The sequence below is a fragment of the Schistocerca serialis genome, chromosome 9, assembly GCF_023864345.2.
Source record: "Schistocerca serialis cubense isolate TAMUIC-IGC-003099 chromosome 9, iqSchSeri2.2, whole genome shotgun sequence".
Lineage (NCBI taxonomy): Eukaryota > Metazoa > Arthropoda > Insecta > Orthoptera > Acrididae > Schistocerca > Schistocerca serialis.
In genome coordinates this window covers 257819598-257837128 of record NC_064646.1, presented here as the reverse complement: position 1 = coordinate 257837128, position 17531 = coordinate 257819598, and the positions used below count along the sequence as shown (strand labels likewise).

Genomic DNA, 17531 nt, shown 5'->3' with positions numbered 1-17531 from the left:
CCTCCGACTCCTTTCTTTTTGAATTATCCGAATACTAATAGTGCATTGTTCGTTTAGCTTAAAGTGTATGGCAGTAGTTTACGAGGTAGGATCCTTTCAGTAAACAAACGAACTTGAATGTGGAGTTTCGGGGCTGTTTTTCACTCGCCGTGGCAAATACGGAGCTTGTTCCTCATCTATGTCTCAGAAACACAACACACAAATAGTTTAAAGTATTCATATTGTCTTATAAATACTCACAGATGATTATCAAGCAGATACCACGCTTGATTTTCACTAACGTATGTTCGACAGGAAATCCAACAAAAAAATTAAAATAAATGTAATTACGAAAGCATGGATGGACGACTCCTACCATTAGACGATATTGCTTAAGATTATCTAACAAAACGAGAGACAAGATATGTGTCGTATAGCTGATAAACGTTTGTAGAACATATAATTATTCATGATGATGCATTACGCATAATGACGCTTCGTACTTCATTCCAATCAAAAATCAAATTGACCATCAACCGCTGGTTCTCTCCGAACACACTTTACTGCTAAATTTTTGCAAATTGTTCCCTTGTTGTATCTCAATTACTTGCTACTAAGCGCCTTTATTATGATTAACAAGTCTCTGGTACAAGGGACGAAGAAGTAATATTGGTGTTCTGTTAGAATCGTATGCGGCCTGTAATTCGCTGCTTGTGTGGTGCTGCCCTCTGTCGAGCTGGAGCTGAAGCATCGACATCCACGTGAAGCAGCAACTCGTGACTCTACAGGCATCCACCTCCAGTCTGTAACACGTAACCAAAGCACATCTTCTAGCAACGAAACGTATGTTCCAATAGGTATTTTTATCAAAAATTAAGCTTGGAAATAACTGTCTGGGAATGAATATCAATTGTGTTTTGTCGTTCAGTCACTGCAACATTTAAGAGATTTCTTTCATCTGACAGCTCGCTATGAAGTAACAGTCTAAAATGCTTTTGATACTAGTTATGATGCGTAAGGTGATTCGTAACGGCGATTTAAAATACTTCTCGTCATATTTAATCTTTTCTAAATTGGACAAATTAATGTAGAATGAAGATGTGCTAGGCAGAGTTTACGAAGAAAGATTAATGTTGACTTTGTTTTGCGAGAGGATAAATAAGTGAGCTTTTCTTGAGAGAGAAATGCCTGTTGCGCGAAATTATTGAAGGGAACTTGGAAAGGGAGGTAGCAAGGGAAGAAGAAAGTTCAGTTACTGGAAGGCTTAAGAGAGAAATGAGGGTACAATCTAGTGAAGAGATGCGCTGAATGAGGGGAGAAGTGGACAAAAAGATTCGAGTCACAAATAATTTGCCTGAACGTGCCATTAGAAATAAGAGTAAACAATAATTTACTAGTAGAATGTTACAATTTATTGATATTCACTACTTTCGATGATCTCGCACGAGAATGATAGTGTTTAAAGAATACTACAGATAAACATTCCAAGCTCTCTGCAGAGTCGTAGAGTACACTGACGCAATTCATTTGATAAAGGCAGTTATGCATCTCATAGGACACTAAACGTTTTACGATTTTGCGTGTAGGAATGGCAATGGCAGAGTGATTTTCTTGTAAGGAACAACAGCTTAGCTCCTTCCTCAATTAGAGTACGTGCTGCGTCTCTAAAGACTATTTTTTGTGGTCCGCTCCCCTTGTACCATATCCTTATCGCAGTAATTTTTTTCTTCGGATACACGCACTGCATCATCAATTTTTTTTCTTCACGCGTTTGAAAGCACTGTCGCAATTCTGAATTTTTTGAACATCGGCAGTTATCTATCCATGAGGTACGTATCAAAGTTTACGGGTGTATTGTAGACGAGTCCTTTCAAACAACAACAAAGGAAAATAAATAAAAGATTTTAAATCTAAAAATAATATCGTATGGGTTAAAGCAGTTCTGTTTCAAGAATCTGATCCTACTGGACCGTTAAAAAAATAAATAAATAAAAATAAAAAGAAACATTACACTATTAACGCGTTTGCTGACGTTTGCTACCGAATGTCACGCACCAAAATGGAGATAGGAATCATTGCTCTACAATGTGGTCGTTAGTGCTGTATTATTTTCGAAAATTTTGAGCGTCCCCAAGTTTACAATGTTAGATTCCTCCCACTCTACAAGAAACTTCGGAGACACTGAAGATTCACAAATACGAAAAGTCGAAAAACGGTCGTACATATAATGCAAATGAGGTCAAAACAACTGCTTCGTGAATAATGAAAGTATCTCTGAGCGTTGTGCACCGATCTGCAAAACTTGTGTTTTGTTCGCGCATAGGTCATTGTCGCACTCCTCCTTTGACCACGCCACAAGAGAGCGCGAAATAGGAGGATTGAAGAAGTATGAGCGCCCTTTCTGCTTTGCATCACGTTTAAATTTCGTCTAAATCTACATCTACGTGATTACTCTGCTATTCACAATAAAGTGCCTGACAGAGCTTCAAGCTGTCTCTCTACTGTTCCACTCTCGAACGGCGCGCGGGAAAAACGAGCACTTAAATTTTTCTGTGCGAGCCCTGATTTCTCTTACTTTATCGTGATGATCATTTCTCCCTATGTAGGTGGTTACCAACAGAATGTTTTCACAATCTGAGGAGAAAACTGGTGATTGAAATTTCATGAGAAGATCCCACCGCAACGAAAAACGCCTTAGCTTTAATGATTGCAACTCCAATTCTCCAATTCACTTATCATGTCTGTGGCACTATCTCCCCTAAGATGGCGATAATACAAAACGAGCCGCCCTTCTTTGTACTTTTTCGATGTCATCTGTCAGTCCCATCTGATGCGGATTCCACACCGCACAACGATACTACAGAATAGGGCGGACAAGAGTGTTGTAAGCAGTCTTTTTAGTAGCCCTGTTGTACCTTCTAAGTGTTCTGCCAATGAATCGCAATCTTTGGTTGGCTCTACTCACAACATTATCTATGTGATCGTTCCAATTTAGGTTATTTGTAATTGTAATTCCTGAGTATGTAGTTGAATTTACAGCCATCAGATTTGTGTGACTTACCGCGTAATCGAAATTTAGTGTCATTCTTTTAGTACTCATGTGAATAACTTCACACATTTCTTTATTCAGGGTCAACTGCCACTTTTCGCATCATACAGATATCTTATCTAAACCATTTTGCAATTAGTTTTGGTCATCTGATGACTTTACAAACGGTAAATGAGAGCCTCACCTGCGAACAATCTAAGATGGCTACTAAGTTTGTCTCCCATGTCGTTAATATAGATCAGGAACAATAGAGGGCCTATAACACTACTTGAGGAACGCCGGATATTACTTCTGTTTTACTCAATGACTTTCAATCTGTTACTATAAACGGTGACCTTTCTGACAGGAAATCATGAATCCAGTCGCACAACAGATTCGACATTCCATAGGCACGGAGTTTGGTTAGAAGACGCTTGTGAGGAATGGTCGAAAGCCTTCTGGAAATCTAAAACTATGGAATCACTTTGACATTCTCTGTCGATAACACTCATTACTTCATGAGTATAAAGGGCTAGTTGTGTTTCGCAAGAACGATATTTTACGAATCCGTGCTGGCTACGTGACAATAAGTCGTTTTCTTCGAGGTACTTCATAATGTCTGAATACAGTATACGTTCCAAAACCTTATTGCAAATCGACGTTAGTGATATGGGCCTGTAATTCAACGGATTACACCTACTTCCCTTTTTGGGTATTGGTGTGACTTGAGCAATTTTCCAGTGTTTAGGTACGGATCTATCTGTGAGCGAGCGGTTGTATATAACTGCTAAATATGGAGCTATTTTATCAGCATACTCTGAGAGGAACCTGACTGGTATACAATCTGGACCGGACCTTGCTTTTATTAAGTGATTTAAGCTGCTTTGCGACAAATGGTTCAAATGGCTGTGAGCACTATGGGACTTAACATCTGAGGTCATGCCGGCCGGTGTAGCCGTGCGGTTCTAGGCGCTTCAGTCTGGAACCGCGTGACCGCTACGGTCGCAGGTTCGAATCCTGCCTCGGGCATGGATGTGTGTGATGTCCTTAAGTTAGTTAGGTTTAAGTAGTTCTAAGTTCTAGGGGACTGATGACCACAGATGTTAAGTCCCATAGTGCTCAGAGCCATTTGAACCATCTGAGGTCATCAGTCCCCTAGAACTTAGAACTACTTAAACCTAACTAACCTAACGACATCACACACATCCATGCCCGAGGCAGGATTCGAACCTGCGACCGTAGCGGTCACGCGGTTCCAGACTGAAGCGCCTAGAACCGCAAGGCCACACCGGCCGGCGCTTTGCAACACCGAGGATATCTATTTCTATGTTCTCATCTTGTCAGTTGTTCTTGATTGGAATTCTGGAATATTTACTTCGTCTTCTTTGGTGAAGGAGTTTCGGAAAATAGTTTGTAATAATTCTGCTTTAGTGGCACTGTCATCAGTGACTTCACCGTTGTTATCGCGCAGTGAAGGTATTGATTGCGCCTTGCCACTGGTGTGGTTTATGTATGACCAGAATCTCTTTGGGCTATCTGTCAGATTTCGAGGCAGAGTTTCGTTGTGGAAATTACTGAAAGCATCTCGAATTGAAGTACGCGCTATGTTTCGAACTTCTGCAAAACTTTGCCAGTCTTGGGGATTTTGCTTTCTTTTAAATTTGGCATGATTTTGAACGGTATGTAGTGGTTCCAGTCTGTACACCAGAATAAAAATTGCAATCGCGCTACGCTCCAAAGGAGTACGATACATGCATTGTGGCTGCAGGCCCATGATGAATTGTTTGGAGGGAGTTAGCAGTGTCAAAGATTGTGAAGGACATCATTCTGTAGCTCGTCGCACTGCGAGCAGTCGTTTTCGACCGCGGCATGTGTGGGTATCAACGCTCCGAGCGAAGGGGTGGTTTCACTGACGTCATTTATGCACGTATTGAGGCTGTTTGCTGTCGATACTGAGCGTCGGTATGTCTGAAATGTTTTCCTCGGCCACTCATGAGAAAACCGCGTTATTTCAACTCTGAGCGTCGTGGTTCTGGTCTCCATCGCAGAGGCGTCAAAAGAAGGAGTGAAGTCTGCTTAAGAGGGGGTGTGGACAACTTCCCACCGTGTGACACGTTCATGACAGCGTTAGGCAGAGTTGTGGTGAAATTTGTGTCAATATGGCGTCATTAACCCACCTAAGACATCACATCAGCTTCTGAGCTCAGACCTTTTTTTCGCATGTGTTGACGTCTTGCTGTTTGAAGCGCCGTCGAGCCTGAAGGTGACGTCATGTTTTTTACACTGTTACATAGGAAGATTTTAGGCACCTCTGAGGTAAAGTTGAAACTTGTACGTCGCAATGGTAGAACAATTAAGGAGTTTCGCAAAAGTAACCCTTTAGTTGTGTTACGCAGTGTATATTCTTCGGATAGTTGTATAATTGACACTCCATGCAACTACCTTTGAATAACAAAATATTAATAATTTTTTCATAATACGGGGCCACAGTCATAATATATTTCTTTGAAGCCAGTACCGCCATTAGACTGTTGTTTACTTACAGTGTTGGTTGGTTCTGAGCACTATGGGACCTAACTTCCGAGGTCATCTGTCGCCTAGAACTTAGAACTACTTAAACCTAACTAACCTAAGAACATCACACACATCCATGCCCGAGGCAGGATTCGAACCTGCGACCGCAGCGGTCACGCGGTTCCAAACTGAAGCGCTTAGAACCGCACGGCCACACCGGCCGGCATTTACAGTATTACATTTACACCTACACAATCGTGATTTCGGTTTCAAAGTGCCATTATCAAGTGTTTTAAGTGTTATAAATTGCCTGGGATGACATTATTTGTCTCAATGACATCTGCGTCGCGTTGGTTTTTTTTTTTTAATGCTAATAAGAACCACCCTGTATTATGCATCAGCAGTGTAGTATGTCACAGTATGGCTGAAGAGCGGTATTATCCGCTGCCAGCAACCCATTTAGCGCGGAACTGAAATAAAAAAAGAAAAAATTAAATTACCTTACGAAAATAACTACGTCTTCCAAGGGATCCTGCAAGTATGCTGACGACCCTTATGAAGTGTGGCGAAATAACAGTATTATGGCCAGCGTGATATGCAACAAAATGGTAGGCCTATTATTATATTACGTTACAAATCAAGCCAATTCCAACCCATTCTTTCACGACGGGCTTAATGACAACTCAGCTACGATTTTGTTGGAGGCTGAGCACTGGCATTCTTCTGGGCTATACAATTAGCTTTCTGTATTAAATGATCAGCTGGCTGAGTAGCAATTACATCTGTCTTCAATGATTTCTATGTATTGAGCAATAGAATGACAGTTCGACAGATCTTTCTAAGACGTGAAATCAAACAAGGCGTAAGACGTAAAAGACATTCTTACGAAGCAGTTGTTTTGACCCGTTTTAGATTGTACGTACGAATGTTTTTTCTGTTTTCGTATTTGTGAATCTTACGTGTCTCCTTAACTTTCTAGTACAGTGGGAGGAATCTAACATTGTCTATAGTGATGTTAAACTTGGGGACGCTCAAAATGTTATTCGAAAATAGTACAGCACTAACGACCACATTATAGAGCACTGATTTCTGTCACCATTTTGGTGCATGACATTTGCTAGCAAAAGTCAGCAAGTGCGTTAATAGTGTAATGTTTCTTTTTATTTTTCTTTATTTTTAACGGTCTATTAGGATCAGATACTTAAAACAGAACTGCACTACACCACACGATATTATTTTAAGATTTAAAATCTTATACTTATTTTCCTTTGTTGTTCTTTGAAAGGACTCATCTACAATACACCCGTACGCTCTGATACGTACCTCGTGGATAGATTGCAACCGACGTTCAAAAATTTCAGAATCGCGACAGTGCTTTCAAACGCGTGAAGAATAAAAAATTGATGACTCTTAGACCAGAGTCGCGAGCAGAGGACACAGCCGACGCATGCCGACTCCCGCCGACTCACGCAGACTACACCAGACTACTACTGTCGACTTGCGCAGTCAAGCGCAAACTAGCGACAAGCAACAACTAACGATAAACTACTCTCTGGTCAGAGATTCTGTCATGCCTCGCCCATCGCCGGCGAAGCATACATCTTACAAGTGTTATAAATTGCCTGGGATGGCATACTGTCGTATTAAAATACACTATTAGACACGCTGTTGAAGAGTCGATATTTCTGGCAGAGCCTACTGCTTTGTTTCATTACTGTGTACACCATCTTGAATTTCAGTCATTTCAATTTAAAGAATTTTTCCAATGCATTATCATTGCTTCCAAGAATCAAAAAACATATACGCCAGCATTGCACGAAGCTGTGTCGAAAAATGACTAATTAAGAGCAGATATAATTGCAGTTTTATTGAGGTAAGAAGTTTTGCTTTTGTTATTCAGAATACAGGGCCGAAGGTCAACGCTGCTGTCCTTATAAATTTATCAGGTTACTAAAATTTTTTCTTATTTTTGGTGTTTAGGAATTTTTCTATTTCGAACTTGACATTGAATGAGGAAAGAATTTTGTGGTAACATTAAATGTGAATGCATTTCTGCACACAGACAATAAATGGGAGCCAATTTTGTTCTGAGGTCACAATATTAAAAAAAAAAAACATTTAATTATTATTCTGTGGGCAGGTTACACTTGGCTCATGTTCATTTAACAATTTTTATTGTCAATTTCTGTGGGGATTTTACGCTTGGCTCACATTTTTCATAATTCTCATGTGGGGAGGTTACACACTTCAAACACTTGATAATGGCACGTTGAAGCCGAAATCATGATTGTGTAAGTGTAAATGTAAGATTGTAAATAAACAACAGTCTAATGGCGGTTGTGACTTTAAAGAAACAAAATATTATTTACAAACGTTGTATTTCGATATTTGTTTTATGATGTATATGTGTCAGAGATATTAACAAAAAATTGTATTGTACGTATTTGACTACACTTTTCACATTTTTAATGAAAACGGTTCTGTAACCATAAAATTGTACAACAGGTACTGGAAAATGGTCACGGACGGAAATAGGCCGTACAATTAAAAGTAAATCGTGCAGCAGTTCCACGTGTTACAATACGCCATTCCAATGATACGTCAGCACAACCAACAAAAACTGTTGGATAACCTAATAAACTTCCCAGTTATGAGTATTTAACTGTGATACTTTCAGTCAAGTCCTCTTCAGCCTCATTGTTAAATGGAACCTTAGAAAGTTAGCAGCTGTGTGTTTCGTATGGATGTCAACAATACGTGCAGCTACTGGTGTGTTCGGTGAGACTCCTGATTACGCTGTTTATAACAAGTTGTTCAGATGCCTTCGTATGATAGCGAAGTGGAAAGACAGCCATCTGAAGAGGACGGCTGCACTTGAAGCCTACCAGACGCGTACGCTCCATATGTATGAAGTGCCCACGCAGGGTAGGGCAGAGTCACTGCGGAGATGATGCGACTGCGGAGGAATCCGTGAGTCAGTAACGACGAGCGAGTGTCAACATGATGTTCGCCGTGAGTAGTCCTCTTACATGGCTAGGAGAAGCATCTGAGCAGTGAAACCATACTGCGCAACCCTGCGTGTCCAGGTTCTGGTTACAAGAATTGATTTCGCTTCCCAGTGAGAGTTCTAGCCTTTATGACCAAATAACAGTTATACCTCCAGCCCGTGGGTAGTCCTCTTACATGGCTGGGGGAAACATCTGAGCAATGAAGCCTTACTGTGCAACCCTGCGTGTCCAGGCTCTGGTTAATTACACAGAATGTATTTCGTTTCCCAGCGAGAGGTCTAGAAGTTACAGCTATACTTGCAGCTTTACATGACGCACTCTGCCCAGGAGCAAGAAACAGTTCTACTGTAACGGATTCTAGAAGCTTCTTCCAAGATATTCAGACCCCAGACCTTCACAAAAAAACTAATAACCCGGCACTGTACATTAAGTAAGCTGCCAAGGAACATGAACATCAAGGGGAAGGAGGTTATGTTGAACAACGGACACGTTAACATTAAACTTGATGAAATGGTCGATGATTAAGGGATACCGCCCGGCCGACCCATGTGACCGAGCGGTTCTAGGCACTACAGTGTGGAACCGCGCTGCTGCTACGGTCGCATGTTCGAATCCTGCCTCGGGCATCTATGTGTGAGATGTCCTTAGGTTAGTTAAGTTTAAGTAGTTCTAAGACTAGGGGACTGATGACCTCAGATGTTAAGTCCCATAGTGCTTAGCGTCATTTGAACCATTTTTGGATACCGCCGCTCAAAAGGTCATATATAAAAATATCAGATTACTGCTAACAGAGCTGGAGATTGTATTTTACAGAAGATCAAGGCGCTGATGGGAAGACGAATAATGTCAAGTGTCGGAACGCAGTAAAGGGAAATACTATGGATAAATACCGCTGAACATTCTCTCAAAACACTGGTTCCACACAGTTAAAGCGAATAAAAGAATTATAAGTTCCGTACTCTGCACGAGATTTAATCATGGATCATTCCCCAGCAATCATCATTCCTCATCAGATACACGTATGAAATATCCCGTATTGTGAATATGATGCAGTAAGATTAGGAGATATGAATCATATTTTCTCCATATGGAAACCAGCAAAGGGATTTATTGCAACAGCTAACCAGAAATCAACAGTTGTCGACTAATATGACGATGTTCTTCCTTCAAAACGGAATATTAATTTAAAAAAAAAATCATGAGATTTTGGAATAAATGCAGACTTACCGATAAAGTTCTAGAAAATTCACAAAACATTGAGAGACTGCCGTATGGCTTGCAGGACAAAAGGCAAAATAAATAAATAGAATTGAACCATATAAACTGGGTGTTGCTATTGCGTAGACTTTTGCTTCTCGAGTTAGCTCAACTACGACGTGTTTTGAAGCCTAATATTTTTCATTATTTTTGTCGTAAAATATACGTTTTCCCTACTCGCCATATGAACTCTTTTTGTCAACTCTTAGTCACTTTGACATTTTCTTATATCGCTTCCCATTAACATTAAAAGTTAATTTTTTTTACCCATTTACGAACCAGTGATTCAATCACTGTCTTCTTCCCCTGTAATTTACTGGCAGTAAATATTACATATTTAATTCTGGTTGATTGTTTTCGGTACGTTTTGCGCATTCAGAGCATGGCACGCTGCCCGTAAACCACACGTAAAAACAGAATCAATATAAAATATCTAGAAGTATTCCTCAGGAACGACTGATTTTCTTTTCCTTTTATTGATTTTTCATTTACTAGCTTCTCACGAGCGAGGTTGAGTTAGCAGTGGTACAACATGCCTCTCATGTCTTAGACATATTAAAACATAATATATTTACATATATTTAAAAAAATGAAATGTACATTATACAGTGATGATCTTAAAAAATACGAATAATGATGAAGGATTTGCAGTAAAAGCGTAGAATATGCGCCGAGAGGTATTAATGTGGAAGAGAAGAGGTTGAATGGTTCTGACGGTGTAGAGTATCAATGGTGCAGTAGGACTGGTGATTGAGAATCAGTGTAATGCGAGAAAGTGGGTGCTAGGGAAAAACGGAATTTGAGATACCTGTAACCTTGGATGGAGATCAATCGATAATTATGGGAAGCAAACAAAAGGGTGGGAAGCTAAGGGAAGTGTCAGTCGTTTTGTGAGGGAGGATGGGGCGTGAATTAGATCTGGATGCAGGAGTAAATGTCAGGATGGATTTCTTTGCCTGGGAGGGGGATGCGCGACAGTGCGAGTCCGAATAAAATCACTTCTAGTAAAAGGATGTGTGAGACGGATTCATTGCAACAGTCTTAACAAATTGCAACTCATCCACGAGCAAGGTAGTTTACGTGACACTTGTTCCGTCGATTCCTTTGTACCCCTAAACCGTCACATCCGATTCTTTAAAGAATTGAACTTACTTGTATAAACCAGAGTCAAACGTCGATTGCTTTACTAGTGAGTTAACGTGTAAATATTTGACGTTCAGCACGTAGGCGAGAAAAAGTTTAGAAAAGGTTTGAAATTATATTTAAAGTGTGCAGGTAGTTGCTTTGTGCTCTCCTGATCAAACGTGGATGATTATAGTCTGGGTGATTTGCGCTCCGTTTGCAACAAAAGCTAGTTTCTAACGCATGTTTATGTTTATGATGTCATAAATCCCGAAGTATGTATCGTACAAAGATGCAGTGACATGCAGTATGTGTGAATACAGTTTACAAAATGAGTTACGAATACTTAGTAGTATAGGAATTAGCTGAGCTATTTCGAGAAATAGAAGTCAACGCAATAGCAACACCCAGTTTATATGGTTCAATTTATTTATTTATTTATTTATTTTTCCTTTTGACCTGCAAGCCATACGGCAATCTCTCAGAGTTTTGTGAATTTTCTTGGACGTTATCGGGAAGGTTCCATTTATTCAAAAATGTCATGATTATTTTAAAAACTAATACGTGGACCTCCATTTGTGCCTTAGTGAATCATCACAAAAATATTTCATCTGTGTTTATGTCATGCTTGTTTATTAGTTTGCTGGAAAATATGAAAAGAAAAATTTGCTGTGAATCCTTTTTTTTTATTTCAGAAGTGAGGAGGATAACGCGGAGAAAAAGGCTACAGATTCACGGACACACATACCAATGGATTTTACATACAACGAAACCTTCAACTTACTAAACGGCCACAGTTGAAAACCCAGATGTTTCATTGAAACTAACAAAGATCAGTTCTGGGTCACAGAAAAGAAAATCAACAAAAATCATTCGAGAGGGAAAAGGCACCAGAACCCGATAAGATACCTTTACGGTTCTGTGTACATTGTACGAAATAACGTGCATACCTTCTACCACTGGTTTATGGAAGGTCGCTGGAGCAACAAGATAACCAAATCAGAAAACGGCGCAGATAATTTCCGTCTCCAAGGAGAGATATTGAACAGGTGCACATAACAACAGGCCTGTATCGCTGACGTCAGTCTGCTGTCCATTTATGGAACATGTATTACACTCGTCTATTATTACTTTTTTGGAAAACGAAAATCCTCTCGATACATATTAAACTGGATTTCGCAAACAGAGAGCTTGCGAAACTCATCTCAACCTGTTCCTCCATGAGATCCAGACCGCGTTAAAATTGGTGATCAGATTGATGCCGTGTTCCTTGACGTCAGGCTGGCATTTGATACAGATCCACACCGTCACTTAGTGTACAAAACAAGGGCTTCTCGAGCACCGAACCAAATCTGTGGCTGGATTTAGGATTTCCTTCCAAACAGAGCTCAAAATATGGTTCCTGACAGATCAAAATGGACTGATGTAAAGGCGATTTCAGGAGTACGCTAAGGAAGTGAAATGCAGGAGTTGGGCAAAAATATGGAAACACGCAAAACATAACACATTACTATGCCTAACTCGGTGTAAGAAACCCGATGGTACTCAAAACAGATTCCATTTGTCTGGGAATGGATAAATACAGGCGCCTTATGGTTTCCAAGGGAATGTTATACCATTTTCCCTGCAAAATAGTTGCAAGTTCAGGTAAATAGGGCTTACGCACACTTCTTCTCAGAGCAGACCACAAAGGTTCAACAGTATCGAAATCTGTTGACTGTGGCGACCAGGTGAGATGGAACCGTTCATCTTCGTGATCGCAGTACCTGTCCTGTACCATCGTACAGCTGCGTGAATTGGGGCACTGCCGTCTTGGAACAAAACATCACCATTGGGGAACAAATATTGTACAATGAGATGGACCCAATCAGCCAAAATGGTCAGATAGATTTTGGCAGTAATGAGATCTTGCAAAGTACCATTGGACCATGGAATACCACGATATAACTGCCCAAATCATCACCCGCCGTTTTCCACTCTTGGAACGTAAACTCAGCCAGAAGTTGGAAACATGAGAAACAAAACTCATCCGAGCGAGTGACATTGCTCCATTGCTCCGTGGTTCAGGGTTTATGGCTTCGGCACCACGTTTTCCCGTTACGGGCATCATCGCTGTTGAGTGGTTTCCAGCTCGTCCTGCATTTCCCGGCATATGGAGCTACTATAGTGTTGTGGTGCTGACAGGTTTCGCGTGTACGACATCCACTTCCGCAGTGAATTTTGCAACTGGCCTCTTACACAATCCTCTTCAATGGCCGCTTGTCACGATCACTTCACACACTCTTTCGTCCGCGTTGTGGCTTAGTGGATCATGTTTTACCGCTTTCCCTGTGTGCGGTATAAATCTTCGATACGGTGCCTCTTGAAATAAAAATTGCGGCTCCTTTGGTCACTGGAGTCCCACCATACGCATACCAACAATTTACCCATGTTCGTATTCACTTAGCTCCGACGTAATACGCTCGCAATTACACAAAACACTGTTCTGATCACGACCGACAATTGCAACGTTTTGAGGACATGCACAGGTGCTGTTCGTAGTGAAATACACAGCGCACCTGCAGGCTTAGCTAGCGTCTGCATTTATGTTAAAACGTGCATTTCCGACGGTGTTTCCATTTTTTGTCTGATCCTTATAGGACCGTTACTGTTTACTATGTGTGCACAAATGGTTCAGTGAATGAAGTCTAAGCTGTGTGAAGCTGTTGGTAGATGATGCTGTTGACCACAGCAAAGTGCAGTACTTGCCACAGAGACAAGGAGTCGAACATTGACTCAAGTGAATATCGCGCATGAAAGGTTGGAAGTCCCATTACTGTTCGATAACGCTGTTTGTTATAAATCGCCGGCGGGAGTGGTCGACCGGTTCTAGGCACTACAGTCTGGAACCACATGACCGCTACGGTCGCAGGTTCGAATTTTGCCTCGGCCATGGATGTGTGTGATGTCCTTAGGTTTAAGTAGTTCTAAGTTCTAGTGGACTGATGACCTCAGAAGTTAAGTCCCATAGTGGTCAGAGCCATTTGAACCATTTTGTCATAAATCACTGGAATCAGTAACAATGATAAAATTCCAACGAGTAACTCACCTGAGTGACCTAATGTGAAATGGCCACAAACTGGTAATAACAAAAAGGTATGGTCAAACTTTCACTGGTAGAGGAAGAACATATCTTACGTGGACATGCGTCCGAAACGCTTTATTTCCGTGTTAGAGCTCAGCTTCTACAACTCCCTAACACATTATTCATGGGAAACATACAGGAAAATATTTTCCTGAATGAAAGATTCAAAATGCTCTCCGTCAGCAAGGATACATGCACTGGTTTCGCAGTCTTCCACAACACTTGTACGAAGACTCTTTATATATTGTACTGGGGTTCCGTACACACGAGCTTTCAAATACCCCCACAAATAAAAGTCTAGTTGGTATAGGTCCGGAAAGCGTGGTGGACAAGGAATCGGACCGCCTTTATCCATCCATCTGCCAAGTAATTTGTTATTTAGAAGCCTATGAACATTAACACTGAACTTAGAAGTTTTATCGTGCATGAAGCACGCATTTTGTCGCACTGATAAAAGACACATGTTTCTCCAAAAAAGACAGAGTATTCTCTAAGAAAGCATCGTAGGTTTCTCCGTTGAGCCTAGGAGAACGAGCCGAGGCCCTAAGAGATACACTATCTGATCAAAAGTATCCGGACACTCCCAAAAACATACGTTTTTCATATTAAGTGCTCTGTGCTGCCACCTACTGCCAGGTACTCCAAATCAGCGACCTCAGTAGTCATACATTGTGAGAGAGCAGAATGGGGCGCTACGCGGAACTCACGGACTTCGAACGCGGTCAGGTGATTGGGTGTCACTTGTGTCATGCGTCTGTACGCGAAATTTCCACACTCCTAAACATCCCTAGGTCCACTGTTTCCGATGTGGTAAGTAGAAACATAAAGGGACACGTACAGCACAAAAGCGTACAGGCCGACGTCTTCTGTTGACTGACAGACTGCCGAGAGTTGAAGAGGGTCGTCATGTGTAATAGGCAGACATCTATCCAGAGCATACACAGTAATTCCAAACGGCATCAGGATCCACTGTAAGTGCTATGACAGTTAGACGGGAGGTGAGGAAACTTGGATTTTATGGTCGAGCGGCTGCGCATAAGGCACACATGACGCCGGTAAATGCCAAACGACGCCTCGCTTGGTGTAAGGAGCGTTAACATGGGGCGATTGAACAGTGAAAAAACGTCGTGTGGAGTCACGAATCAGGGTACACAATGTGACGGTCCGATGGCAGGGTGTGGATATGGCGAATACCCGGTGAACGTCATATGCCAGCGTGTGCAGTGCTACAGTAAAATGCGGAGGCGGTGTTGTTATGGTGTGGTCGTGTTTTTCATGGATGGGGCTTACTCCACTTGTTGCTTTGAGTGGCACTATCACAGCACAGGCCTACATTGATGTTCTAAGCACCTTCTTGCTTCACACAGTTGAAGAGAAATTCGGCGATGTCATTTTCATCTTTCATCACGATCGAGCACCTGTTCACAATGCACGGCCTGCTGGGAAGTGATTACACGACAATACCATCCCTATAATGGACTGGCCTGCATGGACTCCTGACCTGAATCCTATAGAACACCTCAGAGATGTTTTGGAACGCCGCCTTCGTGCCAGTCCTCACCGACCGACATCGATACCTTTCCTGAGTGCAGCACTCCGTGAAGAATGGGCTGCCATTCCCCAAGAAACCTTCCAGCACCTGACTGAACGTATGACTTCGAGAGTGGAAGCTGTCATCAAGGCTAAGGGTGGGCCAACACAATATTGAATTCCAGGATTACCGATTGAGGACGCGTTGAACTTGAAAGTCATTTTCAACTAGGTGTCTTGGGTATCACTTAGTGTAATCACCAACAATGCAGGCCCAAACGTTGAGAGACAATCTTTGCTGACGACGCGATTGCACAATTTCGTGGGGATTTTCAACAGCACATAGGTGCTGATTGTGAAAATTTTCAATCTAATTACACTGAAACGAAGTCTCATCCTTGAACAGCACATTTTCAATAAAGTGAGGGTTGACAAATTGTTGAATGAACCATTCGCAGAGGATGCCAGTGCAGGAAAATGGGCTGCTGATAGCGCACGTTACGGATAAAATAGCTTCTGATGAAGCGCTCTCGCCGGCCGCTGTGGTCGAGCGGTTCTAGGCGCTTCAGTCCGGAACCGCGCTGCTGCTACGACCGCAGGTTCGAATCCTGCCTTGGGCATAGATGTGTGTGATGCCCCTAGGTTAGTTAGGTTTATGCAGTTCTAAGTCTAGGGGACTGATGACCTCAGATGTTAAGTCCCATAGTGCTTAGATCCATTTCAACCATTTTTGAAGCACTCTCGAGACAATCATGCGGTCAGCGTTGTTGCAGCTAACTGTCTTGTGCTGATACTAGGGTTGTCGTCAACTGCACGAAGAACTCCCCCCTCCAGTTCAGGTATAAGCGATTTCCTGCATAGTGCTGTGATGATAAAGCTTAAGCTCTAAGCCAGTGCTTGTATTTCATTTAGAATACAACTAGTATACGTGGAATGGTAGAAAGTTTATGCTTTAAAGAGTACTTACGACTATAATAATATTTCATGTATGTGTAAACACCCCACATTTTGAAATACCGGTTGTACATCTTGAGGCAAAATCGGCACATTGACATAATAGGTGCTTGAACCTGGCCATACATATCTAGTATGTGATAAAGATTTTGGTTGCTCTGAAAAGGAAAAGAAATACTTCAATTATATATTTGTTCTCCAAGACACATGGAAACAGTGAAGCAGGTGAGCAGAAAGTTTTCCGTAGTGGAAATGAAAACGGAAAACTTTCTTTCTGTTAAAGCTATGGCTGCCATAGAAAATGATAAAATAGCTAAAGAAACAGATGGGGTGCATAATACTACGGAGCAATACCAAGCGAATGTGAATCAGCAAAGAAACTTCCCTAAGAATGCATTTCAAGTATTCACTAAACCGTGATCTTGTGTTTATAGGTGCGGATTTTAGGAAGTTCGATATTGATTCCCCGATCAATACCTCCTCTGCAGCCTTCGAATCAAGATGAGCTTGAAATAAAGTTTGAGAAATGGAAAAATCTTCACGATATGAAGACTATATTCCTTCACATTATCATGAGTTCTGTAATAATATATTTCATTTCTAGACAGCATTTATGATGGGTGGAAGAAGAGGGAGTAGAGGAAGCAGAGGACTTGGTCAAAAAGGGGACGAGGAAGACTGGAAAATGCACAACACAGTGGTACAGCATCAAGAGTGTTGCCCAGGAAGGGCTTTCTTCAAGAGATACCGCAGAAGGATTCTATAGACACTGACTAGGAAGGGATTGTAGAAAGTGACTATGAATAATATGTCATATGTGTTGTACGCACTGATATATTTTTGTTCTGATATTTGGATTTTATTTGTTAATCATCAATTGTTTTTTAGCTTGTTACATTAATTTCGCTTTAATTACTCACATATCCTTGTTTTATAATGAACATGACTTGCACCATGTGTATCATCTGTGTTGTATCAAAAACTCTTCAAAATATAGCACTGTAAATAAAATGTA

The 17531-nt window shown here is 41.3% G+C and overlaps 1 protein-coding gene across 1 annotated transcript in view; it reads right to left on the bottom strand.

Annotated features, from left to right (window-relative positions):
• The window catches only part of LOC126418566 (uncharacterized), a 123855-nt gene extending 107254 nt beyond the window's left edge, over window positions 1-16601 (bottom strand). Inside the window, exon 1 of the mRNA XM_050085383.1 lies at window positions 16530-16601. The gene's annotated coding sequence lies outside the window, so the exon portion shown is untranslated. The remainder of the gene's footprint in view (window positions 1-16529) is intronic.
• Between the last annotated feature and the right edge of the window lie 930 nt (window positions 16602-17531).